At 44.0% G+C, this 22,377-nt stretch overlaps 1 long non-coding RNA gene across 1 annotated transcript; it reads right to left on the bottom strand.

Moving 5' to 3' along the window:
- Window positions 1-14,323: 14,323 nt before the first annotated feature.
- On the bottom strand, window positions 14,324-20,221 carry LOC132382927 (uncharacterized). Its single transcript, XR_009508503.1, has 3 exons — window positions 20,103-20,221; window positions 18,786-18,939; window positions 14,324-14,403 (listed from the first exon to the last, which is right to left on the bottom strand). It is a non-coding gene; the product is annotated as an uncharacterized LOC132382927 (long non-coding RNA).
- Window positions 20,222-22,377: the final 2,156 nt, after the last annotated feature.

Here is a 22,377-nt window from a genome sequence, read left to right as displayed (position 1 = left end):
AAAAATGTAGAGCAGGTCGGTGAATCCAATCTGATCACGGTTGTTTGTGGTGAACAGCTCTCAATGGGAGTTACTGGTTGTGTTCAGGAACCTCTCATCCCTGTACTTCCCGGAGATCTGCCCAAGGGTGTTATACACTGAATAAAGGGCTCAATCTGTAAGGGGGATCTGGTGGCTGACTGTTGCTGAGTAAATAGTAGCCTCTTGTGAGTGACATGCTGATTGGTGCATTCTGCTGGCTCACTGCTGCTGATTGGTGACCGCTTGAGAGTGACATGCTGATTGGTGCATTCTGGTGGCAGACTGTTACTGATTGGTGGCCTCTTGTGAGTGACATGCTGATTGGTGCATTCTGATGACTGACTGTTGCTGATTGGTGTCCTCTTGAGAGTGACATGTGGATTGGTGGGTTCAGATGGGGAAGGAATTGTGTTAATTTTTTTGTTTCACAAGATTTGATGTCAATGGCACTGCTCACATTTAATGTTCATCCCTGATTGTCTCTAAAACAATAGGACTGTTGAGAGTAAACCTGTGGGCTATAGGGATGGCAGACTTCCTTCTCCGAAGGACATCATGTGACATTTACCATGACTGAGAAGCATTTTTTATAAGGTTAAAATTCCAGATTTAACAAATAACTTGCGTGGGAATTTGCTACCTATCCCCTAGGGCAGGGGTGGCCAACCTTTTACATTCCATGCATCAATTTTTTTCACGCACGAGTTCAGATATGCCATACAACTCTTGTACCCCCATTCAATTCTTGTAAAAATATGTTAATATCGACATATTCAGCATTTTTAAATGATATATTGATTTAATATAAAAACAAGATAAACATTACTTACCTTAATTGGACTTTTAACAAATATATTTTGTCCTCTTTTGATTTCTTTCTTTTTCTTAATCATATATTCTTTCCGTAACTCAGACCCAAGCACTAGCTTCAGTTTTCCTTCTACTTCAGTCTGATGTTGTGTTTTATAGTGTTTATTAAGATCATGTCTTCTATTACATGAGAAAGTGTTTTCAGAAACAATGCCCAACGGTTTTCCTGACGGACCCGCTATAAATAAGAACTCATTTTTCCACTGTTCATTGAATTCACGCTTACTATCGCTTTCTGCTTTTCTTTTGCACCGTGATGGGTAACTGAATGTAAAAATAAGGCTTAATTTTTGAAAAACTACAGTACTGCAAATGTTCAATAAGGACGAACAGAACACAACTCCGTAGCACACGAGTGTCAATTGTAAACTGACTGGCAAAAACCTGCGACGCACCGCTGGTACAGACGCCTGGCGCCTCAGGATCAAACAAGTATCAAACGTGCATTGAGCAGTTACAGAGCGATTGTAGGACAAAAATCCTTCTTTCCTAGTTTGACTCATTGAACATTTTTAAAAAATTGAAAACAGATTAATGTGAAAGAAGATAACATTTGCCAAAAGATGTGCACAAAATAATAAAACTGCTAAAAATAATTGCTAATTTTTATATTTATTCTCAGTGAAACCCATTTCTAGCTCCTTGAATTCCTGTTATATAAAGATAATAAAATGCATTTTTTTCTACAAATTGGTTTTTGGTGAATACTTTTTGCATTAGTAGGCTTACTTCTTTTATCATTATTACTGGGGTGCAATGCGCCTGATGCACCATCAATAACTCACTCTGTGATGTAAGGCGAGATATCAGCTTTTATTGACTGGAAGAAGGAACAAGCAGTGAGTGACCACCATACTACATCCTGGAGACTGAGAGGCCGGGCTCAGGCCTCGATCGCCTTTATACAGGGGTCTGTGGGAGGAGCCACAGGAGCAGTCAGCAGGGGGGCGTGTCCAGACAGGTATATGTAGTTCACCACACGGGGTCTGTGGGAGGAGCCACAGGGGCAGTCAGCAGGGGGCATGTCCAGACAGGTATATGTAGTTCACCACACGGGGTCTGTGGGAGGAGCCACAGGGGCAGTCAGCAGGGGGCATGTCCAGACAGGTATATGTAGTTCACCACAGCGCCACTTCCAATGCTCCATCGGTTGGCCATCCCTGCCCTAGGGTTTCAATTCACAATTCACTCTCTGGTTATGGTCCAGTATCTCAATCACTGAACTGCCGATCACTGGGTTCTGGTGGGTGGGAGCCACTGATAGGAAGTCTGTGGTGATGGAGAATTGGGTTACAAGCACCAATGGGTACAGGATTTCGCTGCTGATCAAAGGCTTCATGCAGATCTCTGAAATGCATCACAGTAAGGTATCTATTCACTTTCTTACTCATTTCAGTTCTGACTTCACTCTCGCAAAGAAAAGATTGTACTCACCAGAAATACTGTGTTTCCGTCTTTGATATCAGACTAGTGCCTTAGTGGTAGTAGATGGTTGTCAGTCGGTGTGAGCTGGTCTCAGTGTTGGTCAGTGTGTGCTCGACCCTATACTGCCGGGTTTATATAAGACTCAGAGACAGGGACAGTGACATCAATAAACTCATTAGGGAAATAAAATTCACACAATGGCATTCTTTAATGTTTATAAAATGCATTTCAAAACACAGCTGAGAGATAATGAGGATGCTGTGGGAAGAGAAACTCGGGCAAGTCACTAAAATCCCTTTATTTCAAGTCACTTGCCCTGAGCTTGGTTTTAATAAACCTTCTGTGTGTCAAGTCCCCGTTGTTGCAGAAGAAAACTCAGCAAGCATTTCATTTAAATCTTTGAAGTGGACATGAAAGAATAGTTGCCACGGCTCTTGACCATTAAAAGATGATGTTCTGTTTCCTCAAATATGGTTCAGATTGTGTGTGTTCTGTGCAAGTTAAAAGCTGTCCTTTAATGAGCGATGTAGATCTGGAAGACGAGATGTGATTCACTCTCGTTAACCAGAGGCCAGGCCAGGCCCAGATGTTGATTCTCAGCATCTTCTCATTAGTTCATGTTTCTTCCCGTAGATGCTGGGATGATGTTGATGTGGCAAACACACCCAGCGTCAGATGGTTACAGAGTATGAGTTGTGAGGCAGTGTGTTCAGTGAAGTGAAGATGAGTTTATTGGGTTCTAAGTTAAAGTCACGCAGTCAAGATGACGAAACATGAGGTGTTGCACTTCGGGAAAGCAAATGTAAGTAAAGGACAGTATGCAGTAATGGCAGCTCCCTTAACAGAGGGATTTAGGGATTTATAGCTCCCTGAAAGTGATTGCACAGGTTGAACGGTTGGTAAAGAAGGCATGTGACATGCTTGCCTTTATTAATCAAGGTGCTGAGTTTGAAAATAGATAGAGTAGACATGCAGCGTCTTTTACCCAAGGTTAAAAAGTTTAATACCCGAGAGCATACATTTAAAGCAGGGGTTTTATGCCATGGACCCCATTAACTGGGGGGGGGGGGTCTGTGGACTCCAAGTCAGGAATTCCTGATTTAAAGTAAGTTCAATTAAATGTGCAGGGCAAGTTCTTTCACACAAAGTGGTGGGTGACTGGAATGCACTGCTGGGGGTAGTGGTGGAGGCACACATGATAGAGGCATTTAAGGGGCTCTAAGATAGGTATACAAATGCAGAGAGAGGGAGAGATATGGACTTGTGTCGGCAAAAGGGATTTGTTTAGTTAGGCTTTCAATTACTGGTTTAATAGAACATTGTGGGCCTGTTCCTGTGCTGTACTGTTCTGTATTCAATGTTCTCTGACCAGAGGCACCCCACTAATCACGGCCCCCAGTCTGAAAGTAACACCCTCCCTCCATCACCCTCTGCTTGTTATAACCAGGCCAATTCTGGATCTACTTGGACAGCTCTGCCTGGATCCCATGCAACCAGATAGCATTCTGCCATGTAGGACCTTATCAAAGTCCGCAAAGACCACAACTAACTTACCCTCATCGACCTTGCTTACTGCTTCAAAAACCTCAATTGTGGTGGCGAGACACTCACTAAACCTGCAGCTCAGTACGGGACTGGGATCTGAAAAGCTTTGCTTTCCTCTCGTCCAGCACTGTTCACTTCTCAGTGGCTGCTGGGGGGACCTGACTGTAACTGAGAGTGACAGTGTCCTAGGAGGCTTGATTGTAACTGCCCTGGGCGGGAAGGGGCTGTACAGGAAGAGGGACAACCAGCTGCAACTGTACCCAGAGGACATGATTATAGTCAAGCTGTGTTGATGGGGGGGGGGGGGGAGGTGTTTGGTTTCTGTGGAAACAGTGAGGAGGGAATAGGTGGGACAGTGGTGGTGCAGTTCTGTTATGGAAAAAGAGAGGAGAGGAGAGGAACTGGTGATTAGCAGGGAGACCCAAATTATCAGGTATCACTTCCCAGATCCATAATGTCATGTCCTCTCTACTCACTAAGTATATTCATGTTTCAATTTTATTTTGCTATTCCCAAGATTTGGAAAATATTTGAATACAACCATTGCGTATTTACTATTTCAGTAATATTTCAGTAATATTGTAAATATATGATTGATTAAGCGTTCTTTGTTAATTCAGGTTATCCATAAAGGTACGTAAATGGCATATGTCATCACGCCATCACGTGATGTGTGCGCAACGCTTAAAGTAAAAAGAAAGTTAGACTCCCATTTGTCTTTTCCTTTAAATTATTTTTATGTTTTGGAGTTACAAGATCTAACAACAAACTCAAGTGGAATTTAATCCTGAGCCATTATAAACCTGCAGACCTCCTAATCTGTCGGAGTCAACTCTGCAATAACGTGTAACAGGATCACAGAGAAACCTCACATCCCAGTCCCTGCAACTTTATCCTGAACCAGTACTTCACAGCCAACTAACTAACTGCAGCAACTTGTGGTTGTCTGTGTGATTATTAACCACTCATTAACTAATCCCTGCTAGTATTTTCCTAGTTAAGCAACGGTCATGGAGGGAGCTACCACTGACCATTCATTAATAGTTATTGATTATTGCCATTTATTATTTGCCTGTTAGTTAACAATCACCAGTTCATCCTAATTAACTGCTGCTTTATTAGTTGCCAGTCACCAACTAATTAACTGGCTCTGGTTGACTGCTGCCTGATTGATCATTAATGATTTCTGCTGGTCACTTACTGTTTACTAATCAATAATGTTCAATGGCTAGTATCCTATCAAACAATTTATTAAAATACCTCATGGTTATTTGGCATAAGTAACTGTGGTTTAATCAGCACTGAGTTAATTGTTTACTAGCTAGTTGCCTTTTGGTTAATTCATACTCCTGATGATGCTGATTAAAAAATAAAGTTCTTTTCTTTGGTTTGTAAAGGTTATTTGTAAATCAGCTTAATAAATACCCTTGATTATTTGTCCACTAGTTATTTATCACTAATTAATTATTGCTTTTTGAACTCTGGTTAATTAACTACCAACTCACACTGTCTACTGGTTGCATGAAACTGGCTAACGGGTCACTGGTAAGGATTCTGACAATCTTACACTACAAACAGAATTCTTTTCTGAAATAACTTGGTCCCCAGCAACGCGAAGCTTACGGTTTCCTTCTGTGGGTGCGTTGGACGGTGACCAACGATGCCAGCGGGCAGAGGAGGCGTGCAGGACAGGGAGCTCCTTGCCTTCGGTTGTTGCCGGGGGCCGAGCCAATGTGTCAGCCGCTTCCTGGGTGCTGTGTCTGTTGCCACTGAGGCAGATGGTGCCTTTAAAGCACCTGTCAGCTCACTCGGCTGTACAAAGTCCCACCCCTTCTCCTCCCCTCACTTGGAACTCAGTGTCAGTGAATAGCTCAAAGTGGTGGTACGGGGGGAGGGTGGACGGGACTGCTGAACAGTTTCTGGGGGAGAAAGCCTGGTATCCACACTTGACACTGCACTCCTTAACACTATTCCTTTTGCTTTTTATAATAAAGATGTATTCTGTCAAGATACTTCCCAATGTAACATTCCTTTTTCCTCCTTTCTTTCCCCCAAAGCCCTTTGAGAAGCTGTTAAAGACACAAAAACGGAACAGAACCTATGCAGGTCAGCCTGTAATAGGAAAGATCCATATAAACATTATTTCTGGGATTGGGATTTTTGGTTTGTGTCTGCCAATGTGATGACTGCACACTGAATAGCTGAGCGGAGGGCAGGGTGGACATGTCATCCTCGATGCCCAGGGACAGCCAGTGACTGTCCAAGCAGTGTCCTGTGAGCCATTCACTGCTCCCCTGCCGTGTTGCCTACCCCATCCCAACTTGTACATCCAATCTAAGAAGCAGCAGGAGCCTGAAATTCAACTAAAGGCAAAAGTTTAAGTATGAAACAGATAGAGAGCTCAGGAGGAACTGGAATAAATCCATCTCAAGTCAGTACATTCGGGATCCACAGAGGCAACACAGAAGGAGATGATAATCCCTCCCCTCGAGACTGGATCCAGTTCCAGATACTGGAGGTGAGGAGCTGGTGATTGAACCATCTTTCATTCCACCCACAAAGTACTCCCCACTGCCTCACTGTTCATCTGATCTATCCACACTCTGCCCTCTGTTACTCCAACCGATGGCTCCAGTGTAATGTGAAAGGTTGCTGGTCGAAAGCTGCTTCCATCGCGCTAGTCATCGATGGCCCATTTGAGGGATGCAGCAGCTCTTTCCATTGGTTGCCTTGTGAGCCATGGCACTGGTGTCTGGTTTCGGGCACCTCAGGGGTATAAGAATAGCACATGCGAGAGACTCACTGGCTTTCCTTTATCTCCAGGGGCTCCTCTTCACACTGAGGTCACGACCAATGCTGAAGAACCATTGGGAAAGTGCACTGCAAATACAGAAGGGCCTGCACGCACACTTACCTAAGTATGTTCAGTTGTGTAACTTGGGGAGACTTAATGAAGTATCTGCTGAATGTGAAGTGTTTCTGAATGTTTAGTGTCGTAGTTTTTGTAACTTAGGGTGAGTACTTGTTTGACCTAGATGCTTTTACTGCTTGTCGGTAAATAAATCTATCTTCTCTGTCACTTACCAAATCAGTGAGCCTGTTTCCCTGTAACATCTGTCTGTCCATTACACTGTGTGTGCACTTGTCACCATATCAGTCCCATCCATACAGCCTCTCTCACCCTGTGGCCCGGATTCTCTGTACACCAGTTGTTCCAAACTTCATGATACTTTCATTGGAAAATCCTGGACTCAGTTCCAGATCTGAGCACATGGGAGATGTCCCAACGCTGGAACTGGAGGGTCCTAAGCTGACCCCCTAATGTCTGGCATCAGATATGAATGAGCTAGGATCAGCTCATTCATATGAATCAGCTATGAAAGAGCTGGGATATTTAAGCTGAAATGTGGGAGGGGGCAGGGAGGAGGGGACTAGTAATTATAAGTCTATGTAACAGGAAAGGAGATAATATTGCAAACCCAAGAACACACAATCTGGCCAAAAATAGCAGAAATTAAAAGTTTGGGTTTTGTAAATTCCCCTTCAGAACCAAAGCAGTTCAAAGCAGACCTTAAGTGACAAGTAGGAACAAAAATGACACTGCTGGAGTCTGGGGTACGAAACATGAGAGGCCAAATCACCTTCGCTCCTACAGCAAACCTCTGTGGGTCTGGACTATGGGTGTAGGTTGAATCCCTGGATTTCTAGAAATGCTCAAGCCAAGATGCAAAGACAGGTAAAACATGCATTTTTTTTGCTTGACTTTATTAGCAAAGCAGTTCAGTAGCATTTATTCCAGTTAAATCATCTCAAGGCCTTGTCTCTGTCGCAGAGATCAGCAGTCATGCAGGAGTCTGCCATTGCTCAGGTCAGGCGTCTTGTGTCCGCTCTGTCAGTGTGTGGTCCAGGTTATTCAGGACCAGGATTCCTGTCAAAAGCAACAGAAAGCATGAAAAATTTAATTGCAGGATATCCAGTTCCCATCAGTTGTCACACTCTGTAAAGGTCAGCAATGACAAACTGTTAGCTCTGTGACATTTAGAAATGTCGTTGTAGACACTGATCAACAGTCTGAATGTGTAACCACTCATCACCACCACTGTAACTGGGACCCTGGTCCCGGTTACTGATCAGGAATGGAATTCTTGTGACTGGGGAACAACAATGTTGATGGCAGGTGGGAGCTGCTGTGCGTTGGAGTAAATGGAATTAAGAGAGGAGCTGGCTAGTTGATTAGAAGGACCCTAGCAGGAATGACAACAGAGAAGCAATGGCTGGAGTTTCTTGGAACAATCTGGAAGGCACAGGAGAAATACAACCCAAAGAAGAAGAAGTATTCTAAGGGCAGGATGACACAAACAAGGAACAAGAAAAGAAGCTTGAGCTTAGTGGTTGGGCAGATGTTGGAGCTGATTGTTAAGGATGAGGTATCAGTGTACTTGGAGGCACATGATAAAATAGGCCAAAGTCAGCATGGTTTCCTTAAGGGAAAATCTTGCCTGATAAATCTATTGGAATTCTTTGAGGAAATAACAAGCAAGATAGACTATGGATAATCAGTGGATGAATTGAATTTTCAGAAGGCCTTTGACAAAGTGCCGCATATGAGGCTGCTTAACATGACAGCCCATGGTATCCATGAAGGGCATGCATAGGGCATTGGCTGATTGGCAGGAGACAAAGAGTGGGAGTAAAGGCAGCCTTTTCTGATTGGCTGCCGGTGACTAGCGGTGTTATGAAGAGTTGATGTTGAGACTGCTTCTGTTTACGATAAACGTCAATGATTTGGATAATGGAATTGATGGCTTTGTGGCCAAGTTTGCGGAGCATAGGAAGACAGGGGGAGAGGCAGGTAGTGTTGAGGAAACAGGGAGACTACAGAAGGACTCCCTGCTTGGGTTGGATGAATGGGCAAAGAAGTGGCAGATGGAATATAGCATTGGTAAGCCTTTGGTCATGCACTTTGATATAAGGAATAAAAGCATAGACTATTTTCTAAACGGGAAGAAAATTCAGAAATCCAAGGAGCAAAGGAACTTAGGAGTCTCCATGCAGGGTTCCCTAAAGGTTAACTTGCAGGTTGGATAGGTGGTAAGGAAGGCAAATGCAATGCTGGCATTCATTTTGAGAGGGGTAGAATATAAAAGCAAGGATGTAATGTTGAGACTTTATAAAGCACTGGTGAAGCCTAACTTGGAAGTATTATGAGCAGTTTTGAACCCCTTATCTAGGAAAAGATGTGCTGACATTGGAGAGGGATCAAAGGAAGTGCATGAGTATGAGTCTGAGAATGAAAGGGTTATCATATGAGGAACATTTGATGGCTCTGGGCTAATACTCACTGGAAGTCAGAACAATAAGGAGGAATCTCATTGAAACCTATCAAATATTGAAAGGCCTAGGTAGAGTGAATGTGGCAAGGTTGTTCCCTATACTGGGGAGTCCAGGAGCAGAGGGCACAGCCTCAAAATAGATTGATGTCTATTTCAAATGGAGATGAGGGGGAATTTGTGTAGCCAGAGTGTGGTAAATCTGTGGAATTTGTTACACAGGTGGCCATGGAGGCCAGGTTGTTGGACGTGTTTATGGTGGAGGTTGATAGGTTCTTGATTTGTCAGGGTGTGAGGAAATTGGATCGGCCATGATGGGGCAGACTCGATTGGCCAAATGGCTCAATTCTGCTCCTATGTCTTATGCTCTCCCACTTCCAGATCACTAACCAGTGACCCTGTGACTGACCCAATGTTCTGGTCCTCTGGAAAACTTATCTAACCCTCATCCTTTGCCTTCCCTTTCTCCAGCCCCCTCAACCCTCCCCTCTAAACTACTGCTTCTGCCAGGAGCTCTGCTCTTCAGCCTTCCCTGTGAGATGTCAATGTTGCCAGCAGCCTGACCACATCCACACTTTATTTCCATGGGTCCACAGGTCTGAGCTGTTGCCGGTAATTTTTGTGCACCGGGAGACCTCGAATCCAAGCACCATTCCATTCCTGTGTAGGGAGTAGGACCCTCTCAGCCTGGGAGTCTCTGTGACCAGAGTATTCAACAGCAAGCAACACCCCAGCCAGGGAAATTTGCACATCCCAACCCAACCTAGGACGTCCCACCTATGGGACATCCCATCCATTACATCCCAACCTGTGACTTCCCGCCCATTACATCCCAAACTGGGAGATTTCACCCATTACCTGTCAACCTTAGGATGTCCCACTCATTACATCCTAACCTGGGACATCTTATCCATTACATTCCAAACTGGGAAATCTCACCCATTACAGTCATGGAGCTACATGAAGCCCCAAATGATCTCAGCCATGATGCAGAGGCAGTCCTGGCAGTATTGCACTGCTGCCTCTGCCTTAGAGCTGCTTCCTCAGCCGTGCATCTCTCTAGCATCCATCTACACTTACCTGCCAGGCGTGAGTAGGACAGCATTTCCACCAGTGGCTGAATGGCATCTCCTATGGGAGAATTCACAACATTGCCAAACAGTAGTGGAACCAACTGAGCAGCCTCTGCCTCCTTGAATCTACTTCACCCAACCTCTCAACCCATCACACACCACCCACCAAATCCAACTCACTCCCACACTCCTCTCCTAAACACTCCCATATCTCAAACTGCCCACACCCAAGCCCCTATCTCCCACACACTCCCACATCCCAACCCACCCACATCCAAGCCCCTATCTCCCACACACTCCTCTCCTACACAACTTCACATCCCAACCCACCCACACCCAAGCCCCTATCTCCCACACACTCCTCTCCTACACAACTTCACATCCCAACCCACCCACACCCAAGCCCCTATCTCCCACACACTCCTCTCCTACACAACTTCACATCCCAACCCACCCACACCCAAGCCCCTATCTCCCACACACTCCTCTCCTACACACCCAACACATTCACACCCTGTCCCTATTCCTCACACCCTCGTCTTACATTATCCTCCCATCCCAACCTCCCCATACCCGACACAAACCCCTCTTTGACACACCCTTCCAATCCAAGCCATTCACATCCCACCCCTACACCGCACCTACCCCTGTCCTACGCACTGTCAACCCCAACCCACCAACTACCCCAAACACCCCTCACTCACAAACCCACCTCACCCATATTACACCTCTTGTCTTCACCCAACCCTCTCTCATGCATCCACCCAACCCAATGCACTCACCCCCACACCAATATCCCTCACTACCCCTTTCCCTCATCCTGCCAGCCCACCTTACCCAATCTCACCTGAGTGAACACTGCCCACCCCACCCATCCCACACACTCCTCTTACACACTCTAGGCACGTTCTCCCCACCAAGCCTAGCCCTCTGCCACTCAGGGATGGGATGGACCTCTTATTTCAAGGGCATCTTAGACACCTGGCATCTCACGCTGCTGATCATGGATTTACACAGTAATCAATGATCCTTACTGTGGTCTGCACCATCAGAGTTGGACCTGGCTCCAGCAATGTCCCTTTTGCCAGCGAGGCCAGGCCTATCCATCAGCAACCGATGACCATTTGCAGCATCTGAAGTGAAAGGACAGAGGCAGCTCAGCTCTCCCAGACCATCATCCCAAACCAGACCATCATCAGTTTGAACATCGGGAGTCACTTGTAACAGGCACCAGCACCAACATTCAGAGTTACTGCTATCAGATGCTGGGACCAACACTGGCAGTGACTGGTAACAGACACTTGGACCAACACTGGGAGTGATTAGTAATGGACACTGGGAGTAATTGGTAATAGACACTGGGACCAACACTGGGAGTGACTGGTAAAGGACACTGGGACCAACACTGGGAGTGATTAGTAATGGACACTGGGACCAACACTGGGAGTGATTAGTAATGGACACTGGGACCAACACTGGGAGTGATTAGTAAAGGACACCGGGACCAACACTGGGAGTGACTAGTAAAGGACACTTGGGTTATAGGATGGGATGTAGGTGGAGTTGGGTTGTGTCCCTCCATCCTCATTGTACTCCTGTGCCTTTCTAATTGTCTTGTTAACATTGCTCTTGAATCTGCCTCCACCTACCCATCCCTCTGTGTAAAATCACTCTCTCACACATCTGCTTTAAACATTCTTGCTCTCACCTTTAACCCATACCCTCCAGTATTTGACATTTCCACCCTGGGACAACGGCGCTGACTATCTACCTTATTTTTGATTTTTGTAATTTTACAATCTTCTACCAGGTCTGCCCTCAGCTTCTGATGTCAAATCTGAAAGAATATTCCAAACTCTATGAAAAGTTTGGTCCTGACTTTTCGACATTTCTCCTTTGTCAGATTCCTCAGCCTGTAGAAATAGTCTCCCCATCCACCCCGCGGGTTTCCCTTATTATGAAGAAAACTTCCACTGAACCAATAGACTTCCAGGGAAAACATCCCAGTTTGTATAATCCTTCCTAATCTAACCCCTGGAGTCGGGTATCATGCTGATCACCTCATGCTTATTTGGGTCTAATCAGGGCTTTGTAAAACTATAGTAAACATCTCCTGAAATTTTACAACAGAGAAACTGGTCCTTCAGCCCATCGAGTCTCAGGCAATCCTTAAGTACCCACTGCACCCTTCCTAGCCTAATCCCATTTTCCCACATTTGTATTGTGAGATGGCTTCAGCAGATCCATTTGTTACATTTATTGAATTTGTTCTACTCTTAAATCTCAGTACAATACTGAATTCTGTTTTCTTTTTTCTACCTTGACGTAATTACTGTGTCATTATGCGTGCACATAATAAAGAATTGCAGTTTCCAGTGTCCATTGCGTGCTGTTCATACTGGAGCCAGAAGTGATGTCGGTGAACTGGTTGTATACACTCGTGTGGAGCTAGAGCCATTACTGTAAATAAATACGTGTTAGTTTTACCCAAGCTAAGTTGGTTTTTTATCAAGTACATAACTTGGTGTCAGAAGTCAACGTGAGATCTAAACACACCTCCATTCTCCTGTATTCCAAGGAATGAAAGAAGCCTGTCCTATCTCTCTATATATCTCAGGCTCTCTAATGTTGATAATATCTGTGTAAATCTTTTCTGCTCTCATTCTAGTTTAACCACATCTTTCAAATAACAAAATTATACACAGTACTCCAAGTGTGGCCTCACCAATGATTTAAATAACTGCAACATAATATCCCAACACCTACAATCTGTCTCCTGACTGAGAAAAGGCTGCTGTGCTAAATGCTCTATTTCACCATCCTGTCTACCTGTGACATTGAACTATCTACTTGTATCTGTAGGTCCCTCGGTTCCCTTACACTCCCCAGTGCCCTACCATTCATAGTACAAGTACTACGCTGATTTGACTTTTCAAAATGCATCATCTCATATTTCTCTGTATTGAAATCTACTTGCCACTCATTGGCTCACTTCCCTGACTGTACAAGATCCCCTTTCATTATATCTTGGTACTTGTGACAATAATAAACCAAAACCAAATCTCCCCAGATTTACCAGTCAGCAGAGACCACTTATCCAACCAACCCGCACATTTCTGGGACCTGGGAGGAAACTGGAGAGGTAGAGAAACCCCACAGGGAGAATGCGTTGGCACCCAAGGTCAGGACTGAACTAGGATCTCTGGAGTGAAGGCAGCAGCACTTGTTACTGCACCAATGTACAGATATAAAGGCCTGTTAGTCTTTTGATTATTATCTGGAATTCTTCATGACTTGTTCATAATTTTGGACATGGGAAATTCCCTCCTAATATTTGTGTCCAGTGCATTTTGCATACAACAATGTGATTATGACAACGATATGCTGCAAAGTTCGAGTTTCCCTTTTCTTCTCATCGGTGAAGTCCATGTTACTGGGTGTGAAGCAGGGGCAGTCCACGTGACTGTTACTTACCGGGACCTAAGAGATAGCCAGCACTGTTCAGTGTCCAGCCTCTTCCTTCTTTTGGCTGAAAGGTAAGTTTAACAGTTTTAGTTTACAAAGGGACATTATCTTGTGATTTTTATTTACATTAATTCACCCAGCCTTTTCAGTGGCAAACACATGTTGTGAAACTCTGACTAAAAGCAGCTCCATCTCAGCACCGTTACAGAAAGACTCAGCTTCAGGGGAAAATGGAGATCTTGAAAAGTGATGAAACAGCCACAGGCTCCACGGAGTCTCCTCTCTCCTATGTGTCCTCATCAACACAAACACATTCCCTCTAGAGGTGAGATAAATTACTTAGGGCCAACTAATTCAGTGCACATAGATGCAGGCACTATCAGTATCCAGCATGTTCAAAAGTTAGCAAGTACTTAGAGGAAGGATATGTTCAGGACTTGCCTTGGCACAGTGAGAGACAGAGGTCCCAACAGCCATTGACCTGTTGATCCAGTTTTACACCTTCTGCCCTCTCCCATCGGCTGTTTAGCCAGCACTGGACTGAGGCAGAGGATTAAACTGTGACCCCATCGCCAAACACCCAAGATAATTACCATCAGAATGAATCCGAAACATCCCATTGTTAAGCTACAGAGGATCAAAGAGGTCCAGGTGAGGGAGCTGCCTCGCCACATCTGGGGAGAGAGAGAGAGAGAAAATCACCAGTGGTGAGAGGACCACACTGCAGGAACCCCACTCCGTGGCCCTCCCAAAGTCCCTTCCTTGGCCTTGCTCTCACTGAGCATGCCCGAATCCCATCCTCTGCCAGGCTATAGCTGTTCTTGCTGCTGATGGATCTTGTTGAGTTTGGGAAGCAGAGGGCCCACAGGCACCCACAGCGCCATGGGACGAGGTGTGTGGAACTGTGTGGGAGAGGAGAGGGTGTGATGGGAGCACCTCAGAGATTGCAGCGGTTCAAGAAGGCAGCTCATCACCATCTTCTCAAGGGCAACTAGGGATGGGTAATAAATGCTGGCTTAGCTGGCGATGCCTATATCCCATAATAGAATAAATTAAAAAAGAAATAGACAAATGCCTATAGTCTTATGAGTGTGTGAGGAGTGGGGGAGGAAAAGGATACAAGGTGTGAGGAAGGAGTAGAAAAGGGTGTGGAGGAGAGGAGAAGGTGTGGTGGAGTGCTGTGTATAGGGGAGGAGATGTGGGTGGGGTAGAGGGAGTGTGGGGGCAGGGGAGAACATGCCAGAGAGAGGATGAGTTGGGATGGGATAAGTTATGGGGAAAGGTTGAACAAATTAGGTCTTTATTCTTTGGAGCGTAGAAGGTTGAGGGGGGACTTGATAGAGGTATTTAAAATAATGAGGGGGATAGATCAAGTTGACGTGGATAGGCTTTTTCCGTTGAGAGTAGGGGGAGATTCAAAGAAGAGGACATGATTTGAGAGTTAGGGGCAAAAGTTTAGGGGTAACACCAGGGGGAACTTCTTTACTCAGAGAGTGGTAGTTGTGTGGAATGAGCTTCCCGTAGAAGTGGTAGAGGCAGGTTCGGTATTGTCATTTAAAGTAAAATTGGATAGGTATATGGACAGGAAAGGAATGGAGGGTTATGGGCTGAGTGCGGGCCAGTGGGACTAGGTGAGTGTAAGCGTCGGCATGGACTAGAAGGGCTGACATGGCCTGCTTCTGTGCTGTAATTGTTAATAGGGTTATAATTGTTAATGGGAGATGTGCGTGGAGGGTGCTGGAGGGGAATGAAGGTGTGGGTGGGTAAAGGGGAGGCATGGGGGAGGTCTGTGGATAATGTAAGTTGTGCATGGGAGGGGCCTGGAGAGGAGGGGGTTGGTGTCACTGGGTTGTCTGTGTGATGGAGGAACCATGACTAGTGTTTGCAGGATGGTGGGGGGTGGTGATTTGGTGGTAGTGAGAGCAGAAGCACTGACATCTCTCAGAACTATGACTGTACCTTCCTCTAAAATTGCTCTGGCCAGCTCCTTCCATATATTCATACTCTCACATCCCCTTTAAATTTCTCCCCTCTCACTCTAAACCTGTGCCTTCCAGTTTCAGATTCCCCACCTTGGGGAAGAAGATATGATCATACACTTTATCTGTGTTCCTCGGGATTTTATAAGGTCACCCCTCAGCCTCCTGCGCTTCAAGGAAAACTGTCCTTGACTAAATAATAATAATAACAATAATAAGTACTTCATTGATCCCGAGTAGAAAATTCTTTCGTTACAGCAGCCACATTTTAAAATACACTTAGCAGTGTTCAGACTTAACTAATAATAACATTCAAAATACTACCATACACAATAATATACTATCCAATCTCTTCTTATAACTTAAGCCATCAATCCCCGCAATTTTCCTGTGAATCTTTTCTGCACCTTCTCTGCTTAATCATAGACTTCCTATAGCATGGTGACCAGAGCTGCACACAACCTCCACTATCCCCTCTGACTCAGTGTAATGTTGTATGTCTTTGGTTAGTTCACCCTGCATCCCATGTGATCTAAACTTCTGGAGCAGACTACCATCTCTAAAATACATCCTAAAGTCCACACAGAATCTTAAATCCTGCCATTGATAACTTAATTGGTCACCTTCTCAAAAGATTCATTCCAATCCATGATGCATGATTTCCCAGACACAAAGGCCATCTCTAATCAGTCCTTGACTTTCCAAATGCAGGTGGATCCTATCCCTCAGAATGCCCTACATTAACTTTCCCACTGTAGTTTCCTGGCTTGGGATTGTACTTGCTGTCATTTTAAAGTAAGGCTCAACATTCCCAACCACCAGTCTTCTGGTACCTCGCTTGTGGCTATAGATCCCAACGTCTCTGTCAGAAGCCCAGCAATGTCTTCCTTTGCTGTTGCACAATGTCTTAGGGTGCACTTGGTCAGATCCCAGAGATTTATTCAATTTTGTGCTCCTCAACTCCACCAACACCTCCTGTTTTGTAACAGTGATATATTTCAGGTCTTTTCTCTCATGAATTTCTCAGCTTTCATGATGCTCTCCAAGGTAAATATAAGACAATATTTTATTTATGTATTGATAGATGTAGCACATTAACAGGCTCTACCAGCCCAATGATACACACAGTCCAATTCCACAATGCGACCAATTAACCTACTAACCTGTATGCCTTTGGGATGTGGGAGAAAACTGGAGAACCCCGAGGAAACCCATGCAGCAGGGAGGAGCAGTCAAACTCCTTATAGACAAAGGTGGAATTTGAATCTGGGTTGCTGGTGCTGCCCTACTGTGATGCCACCATAGACCATAAGACATAGGAGCAGAATTAGGCCATTCTATCCATCAAGTCTGCTCCACCATTCCATCATGGTAATTTATTAACTCTCTCAAACTCACTCTCCTGCCTTCTCTCCATAACCTTTAATGCCCTTACTAATCAAGTGCCTACTAATCTCCATTTTAAATATATTCAGTGACTTGGCCTCCACAGCCATCTGTGGCAATGACTTCCACAGATTTGCCACACTCTGGTTAAAGATATTCCTCTGCTCTGAAGTGGCGTCCTTCTGTTCTGAGGCTGTATATACTCTTCAGTATAGGAAACTTCCTTTCCATGTCTATTCTATCTAAACTTCTGAATATTTGCTGGTTTCAATGAGATGCCCACTCATTCTTCTGAGCTCCAGCAAGTACAGGCCCAGAGCCATCAAATGCTCCTCGTACATTAACCCTTTCATTCTCGGGATCCTTCTCATGAACTTCCTCTGGACCATCTCTAATGCCAGCACATCCTTTTTTAGATAAGGGACCCAAAACTGCTCACAATACTCCAATGTGGTCTGACCATGTCCTTCTAAAGCCTCAGCATCACATTCTTGCTTTTATATCTCAGTCCTCTTGAAATGAATGCTAACATTGCATTTGTCTTCCTTACTATTGTTCAACCAGCAAGTAATCCCACTCAAGGGCTCCTAAGTCCCTTTACACCTCTGATTTCTGAATTTGCTTCCCATTTAGAAAACAGTCTATGCCTTTATTCCTTTTACCAAAGTGTCTGACTTTGGACAGTACCTGTCTCTCCACCTATCTTTGTATTATCTGCAAACTTGGCCACGAAGGGATCAATTCCGTCGTCCAAATTATTGACATATAACATGAAAAGAAGCAGTCCCAATACCGACCTCTGTGGTACACCACTAGCCACCGGCAGCCAGCTAGAAAAAGGGCATGATGATATGCTTGTAGAATCTCTTTGAATTCCCCTTTACTCTATCAGTTAAGGGTGTCTCATACCCTTTTTTCCTGTTCTATCCCCAAACTCTTTAATTCTTCTAATATGCTGACACTGACTGATCTGTTTTATAAAAATAATTTTAATGATATGTCCTCCACTTCCCTCTGAGATAGAACATTCTAAAGGTTCATCACTGTCTGACTCCATCTCTATTCTAACTGACTAACCCCTTATTTTGAGATGCTGTTCTGAATTCCTCACAGAAATATCCCTGTCCACCCTATCAAGCATTCAGATAACTGCAATTCTGTCAGAACCCAAAATGCTGTTTCTCACTGCATACAAGTCACCCGACCTGTTGAGTGTTTCCAGTTTTCCTAGTCTTAAATGCATTTTTAAAAATATTCTCTTTGTATGTCTCAATGAGGTCATGTTTCAATCTTTTAAACTTTAAAGAAAAGAATCTTGGTCCATTGTGTACCTCCCGATATGACAGATGAACCATCCTAGAAACCTGACTGGTGTATCTTTTTTGCACTCCCTCTGGCCTATAGCAAGTATACCCTTCTCTAGTTAAGGATACTAGTATTTTAGACATGGTTTTAATAAAGTGCTAGGAAAATATCTCTACTTTTTTACACAGACAAGAATGGCCAACAAATTATTGGCTTTGCTAATTATCAAGCAGTTAGTTTTAGTGATTTGTATACTCAGATCCCTTCGAACACCAACTTTCCTCAGTCTTTCTACATTTCTTTCAATGTGATGGTAACCCAGTGCCAACACACTTTCTAAATTCTGACAGAATAAAGAAAGTTATAAGGTAATAAAATAAATTTACCTTAATATGGATGAAGAAAGCACCCGTTTGTTTCTGAAGTTTGGATGAATTATTTGAACTTGGGAGGATTCAATTGTTTTGCAAGTGGAGTCTACGTGGAGAACAGCAAAGCTCAGATGACAACAGATGAATGTTGGAGCAGAGAGAGTGAAGGCTATATATATAATGTAGAAAAAAATTAATGCCTGCATTATTTTCAAGTTCTTTTTATGTAAATGTACTCAAAATTTGAGAAGCATAAAAGCATTAAAATGTGTGCCATTTCCAGCAATGATTTCTGTCAGGAAAATGGAAGTAATTATCGATAATTGACTCATCTCTATGCTGGAGATTAATAGGAGAAGGCTGTTTTGGAGTGCCTTTTTAAAAAACAAACCATTTATCTGGAGGAGGAGGAGGATCATCGATTCAAAAGAATAAATAACAGCGGAGTGGGGTCAATCATCCACCACACTACGTGGGTTGGAAAGGACTTATCCATTGAACACAGGACACATAATGCACAAAAGTACAGCACTGGAACAGTCCCTTCATCCCTGACTACTGTGCCATTTCTTTTCCCAGGGTCAAAATTCCAGAGGGCATGCATTAAAGATGAGAGAGAAGGTTAAGTTTAAAGGAGATGGGTAGGGTAAGCATTTTACACAGAGAATGATGGGTGTCTGGAATGCACTGCCAGGGGTAATAGTGGAAGCAGATGGGTTGTGTGTCTCTTAGATGGGCACATGAACATGCAGAGAATGGAGGGATATGGACATTGTGTATGCAGAGTTAACTAATGTTAAGCATTTAATTATGAATAAAAAATATTATTCAGCTGATAATGTGGGCAGAAGGGTCTGTTCTTGCACTATACTGTTCTATGTTTGACTACTTTGCAGTCCTCTGGAATCAACATTTGACACTCCAACTTCAGGTAAACTGCTCTCTCATCATTTCCATGATGGTGCTGATGTCCCTGCCCCACCTGGTTCTAAAAAATCTCTCCTTCGGTCTTCACTTGCTCAGTCTGTTACCTGATCTGTCCAAAGTAACCTGCACATAGATGTTTGTCTTACACCTCACTCCTACACCCACTGTTAAAAAAAACTTGCCCACCTGGTTCTGAGGAAGGGTCCTTGAGCTGAAACATTGGGTTCCCTTTCCACAAATGTGGTTTGATTGGCTGGGTTCTTCCAGCATGTTTTGAGGTAAGGGATAACAGGTTAGAATGATGTAACAGGTTGCAGTGAGGGTAATGGGTTGAGGTGAGGCGTAGGAGGTTGGGGTGAGAGGGGATATTTTGCAGTGAATTTTATTGAAATATTTTGTACTTACAAAGATGGAGAAAGTTTTCCTCCTGCTCTGACAAGTTAATTATTTTGTTTCATTCCTCTCTGGAGACAGATCCTGTCGAATGATTCACTGGAGTTCATTTTCACATCAAAGTGTTGTCATTTTGCTCTGGTTAATTGCTGCTTTCAGCAGGTTTCACTGTGGAGACAGCGTTCCGATGGGCACCTCTCCAGGACTAATTTCAATTCATCAGTAACTGTCCCCCTGTTTACGTTGGGTGCTTTTTGGCAGGATTAACAATGATTAAACAGAATGTAATGAAATCATCTTCACTCTCAGAGGAAATGAAATATCTGCATTAACAGGTGACTGAGCTAGGGGCCTGACTGATGTTCTTGTAGTGGGTGTCTGACCCCAGTGAGTGGATAATTGGAAGTTCCTGGCTGAGTTACTGGTTACAATGATTACTGATGTTTTCAAACAGATTTCAATTTAATAACAACAGCTTTTGAAAGACAGTCACGTGTCATCTCAAAGAATCTTTACTGAGATTTGTTACATGAATCAACAGCTTTAAATGTCACTTTAGATCAGACATTCTCCATTAGATATTCAATTTTAACCCTGTAATGAAGATCTGGAGGCTGCAAAACTTCCTTACACATCCACTGACAGTGAGGTTACACACCTTGAGAGTGTGTTCCTCCTTACACACCTACTGACAGTGAGTTTACACACCTTGAGAATGTGTTCCTCCTTACACACCCACTGACAGTGAGGTTACACACCTTGAGAATGTATTCGTCCTTATACCCCACTGGCATACATTCCTTACACACCCACTGACAGTGAGATTACACACCTTGAGAATGTATTCGTCCTTACCCCCCACTGGCATATCTTCCTTACACACCCACTGACAGTGAGTTTACCCACGAGAATGTATGCCAGAGGAACCCACTGGCATATCTTCCTTACACACCTACTGACAGTCAGGTTATTCACCTTGAGAGTGTGCTCCTCCTTACACACCCACTGACAGTGAGGTTACACACCTTGAGAATGTATTTGTCCTTACACCCCACTGACATATCTTCCTTACACACCCACTGACAGTGAGGTTACACACTTTGAGAGTGTGTTCCTCCTTACACACCTACTGATAGTGAGTTTACACACCTTGAGAATGTATTCCTCCTTACACACCCACTGACAGTATTTATTCATCTTGAGAGAGTGTTTTTGCTTATACACCCATTGACAGCGAGCTCCTCACATTCCCATCAGCGGTGAGCTCCTCCTTACACACCCACTAACAGTGAGCTTCTCCTTATCCAGCCACTGAGAGTAAGCTCCTGTTTACAAACACATTGGCCATAAGTGTGTACGTGTACGCTTACTCACTCCTTTATTGAGATCACAGCTGTTGGGTATTTAATATTTGAGTAATCTTGTGTATATATCATTTGATTAAGCATTCTTATTAATATAAATAATTCTTTACAGATTATACGTACAAATATATGAATTGCACACGTCATCACGCTACCCTGTGATATGTGTGTGCTTTGCTTAGCGTAAGCACAAAATTAGACTCACATTTCAGATTCCTGTGTCTTCCTTTGAATTAGTTTAATGTTTTGAAGTTAAAAACATAACACTGGCAAAGTGGATAGGATTGAAAAACTTGAATCATGTTAATTATCATTCAAATGATACATAGATACAGCTGAACAAGACAGTGTTCCTCTGGGGCCAAGGTGGAAAACATTCGGAAATAGCTTTTATCATTCAAAATAACGAGCAAAGAAGCATATTCACTCAAAATAACAACATATATAGTCCTGAGCAACAATGTCCTGCAATTGATGGTACAGTCTCCAGGCTGTATAAAGACTCACACCTGTCATTTCATTGTTTGAACACAGGAAGGCAGCACTGACAGGCCAGGCCAGGTCCCAGTTGAGATGCTGCTGCATCTCTCACTTGGTCTGCAGCAGCAGGCAAGCCCGAGGCTTGAGACCTAGTTCTTGCTACAACTGAGGCTGCACAGCTCCCATGTCGACTATCCCTCCACCAGCTCTTCTTAGTGGTTTTTACTATCCTCTGTATGGTGTTGTGGTCTGATACCTTGCAGCTCTGTACCACACAATGATGCAGCCAGACGAGAGATCCTCTTGATGGTACTGCTGTAGAACGTTGTTAAAATGAGGGCAGAGGGCCTTGCACACCTCAATCTCCTCAGAAAGTGTCACTTCTTGACTAATGAGGAAGTGTGGGTCCAGACCTAGAGTCTCTCACTATTGGAAACATCCTC

Source organism: Hypanus sabinus, chromosome 29 (genome assembly GCF_030144855.1).
Source record: "Hypanus sabinus isolate sHypSab1 chromosome 29, sHypSab1.hap1, whole genome shotgun sequence".
In the NCBI taxonomy this organism is placed as follows: domain Eukaryota; kingdom Metazoa; phylum Chordata; class Chondrichthyes; order Myliobatiformes; family Dasyatidae; genus Hypanus; species Hypanus sabinus.
Note: the sequence above shows the minus strand (reverse complement) of the source record. Positions and strands in the feature narration are given on the sequence as shown.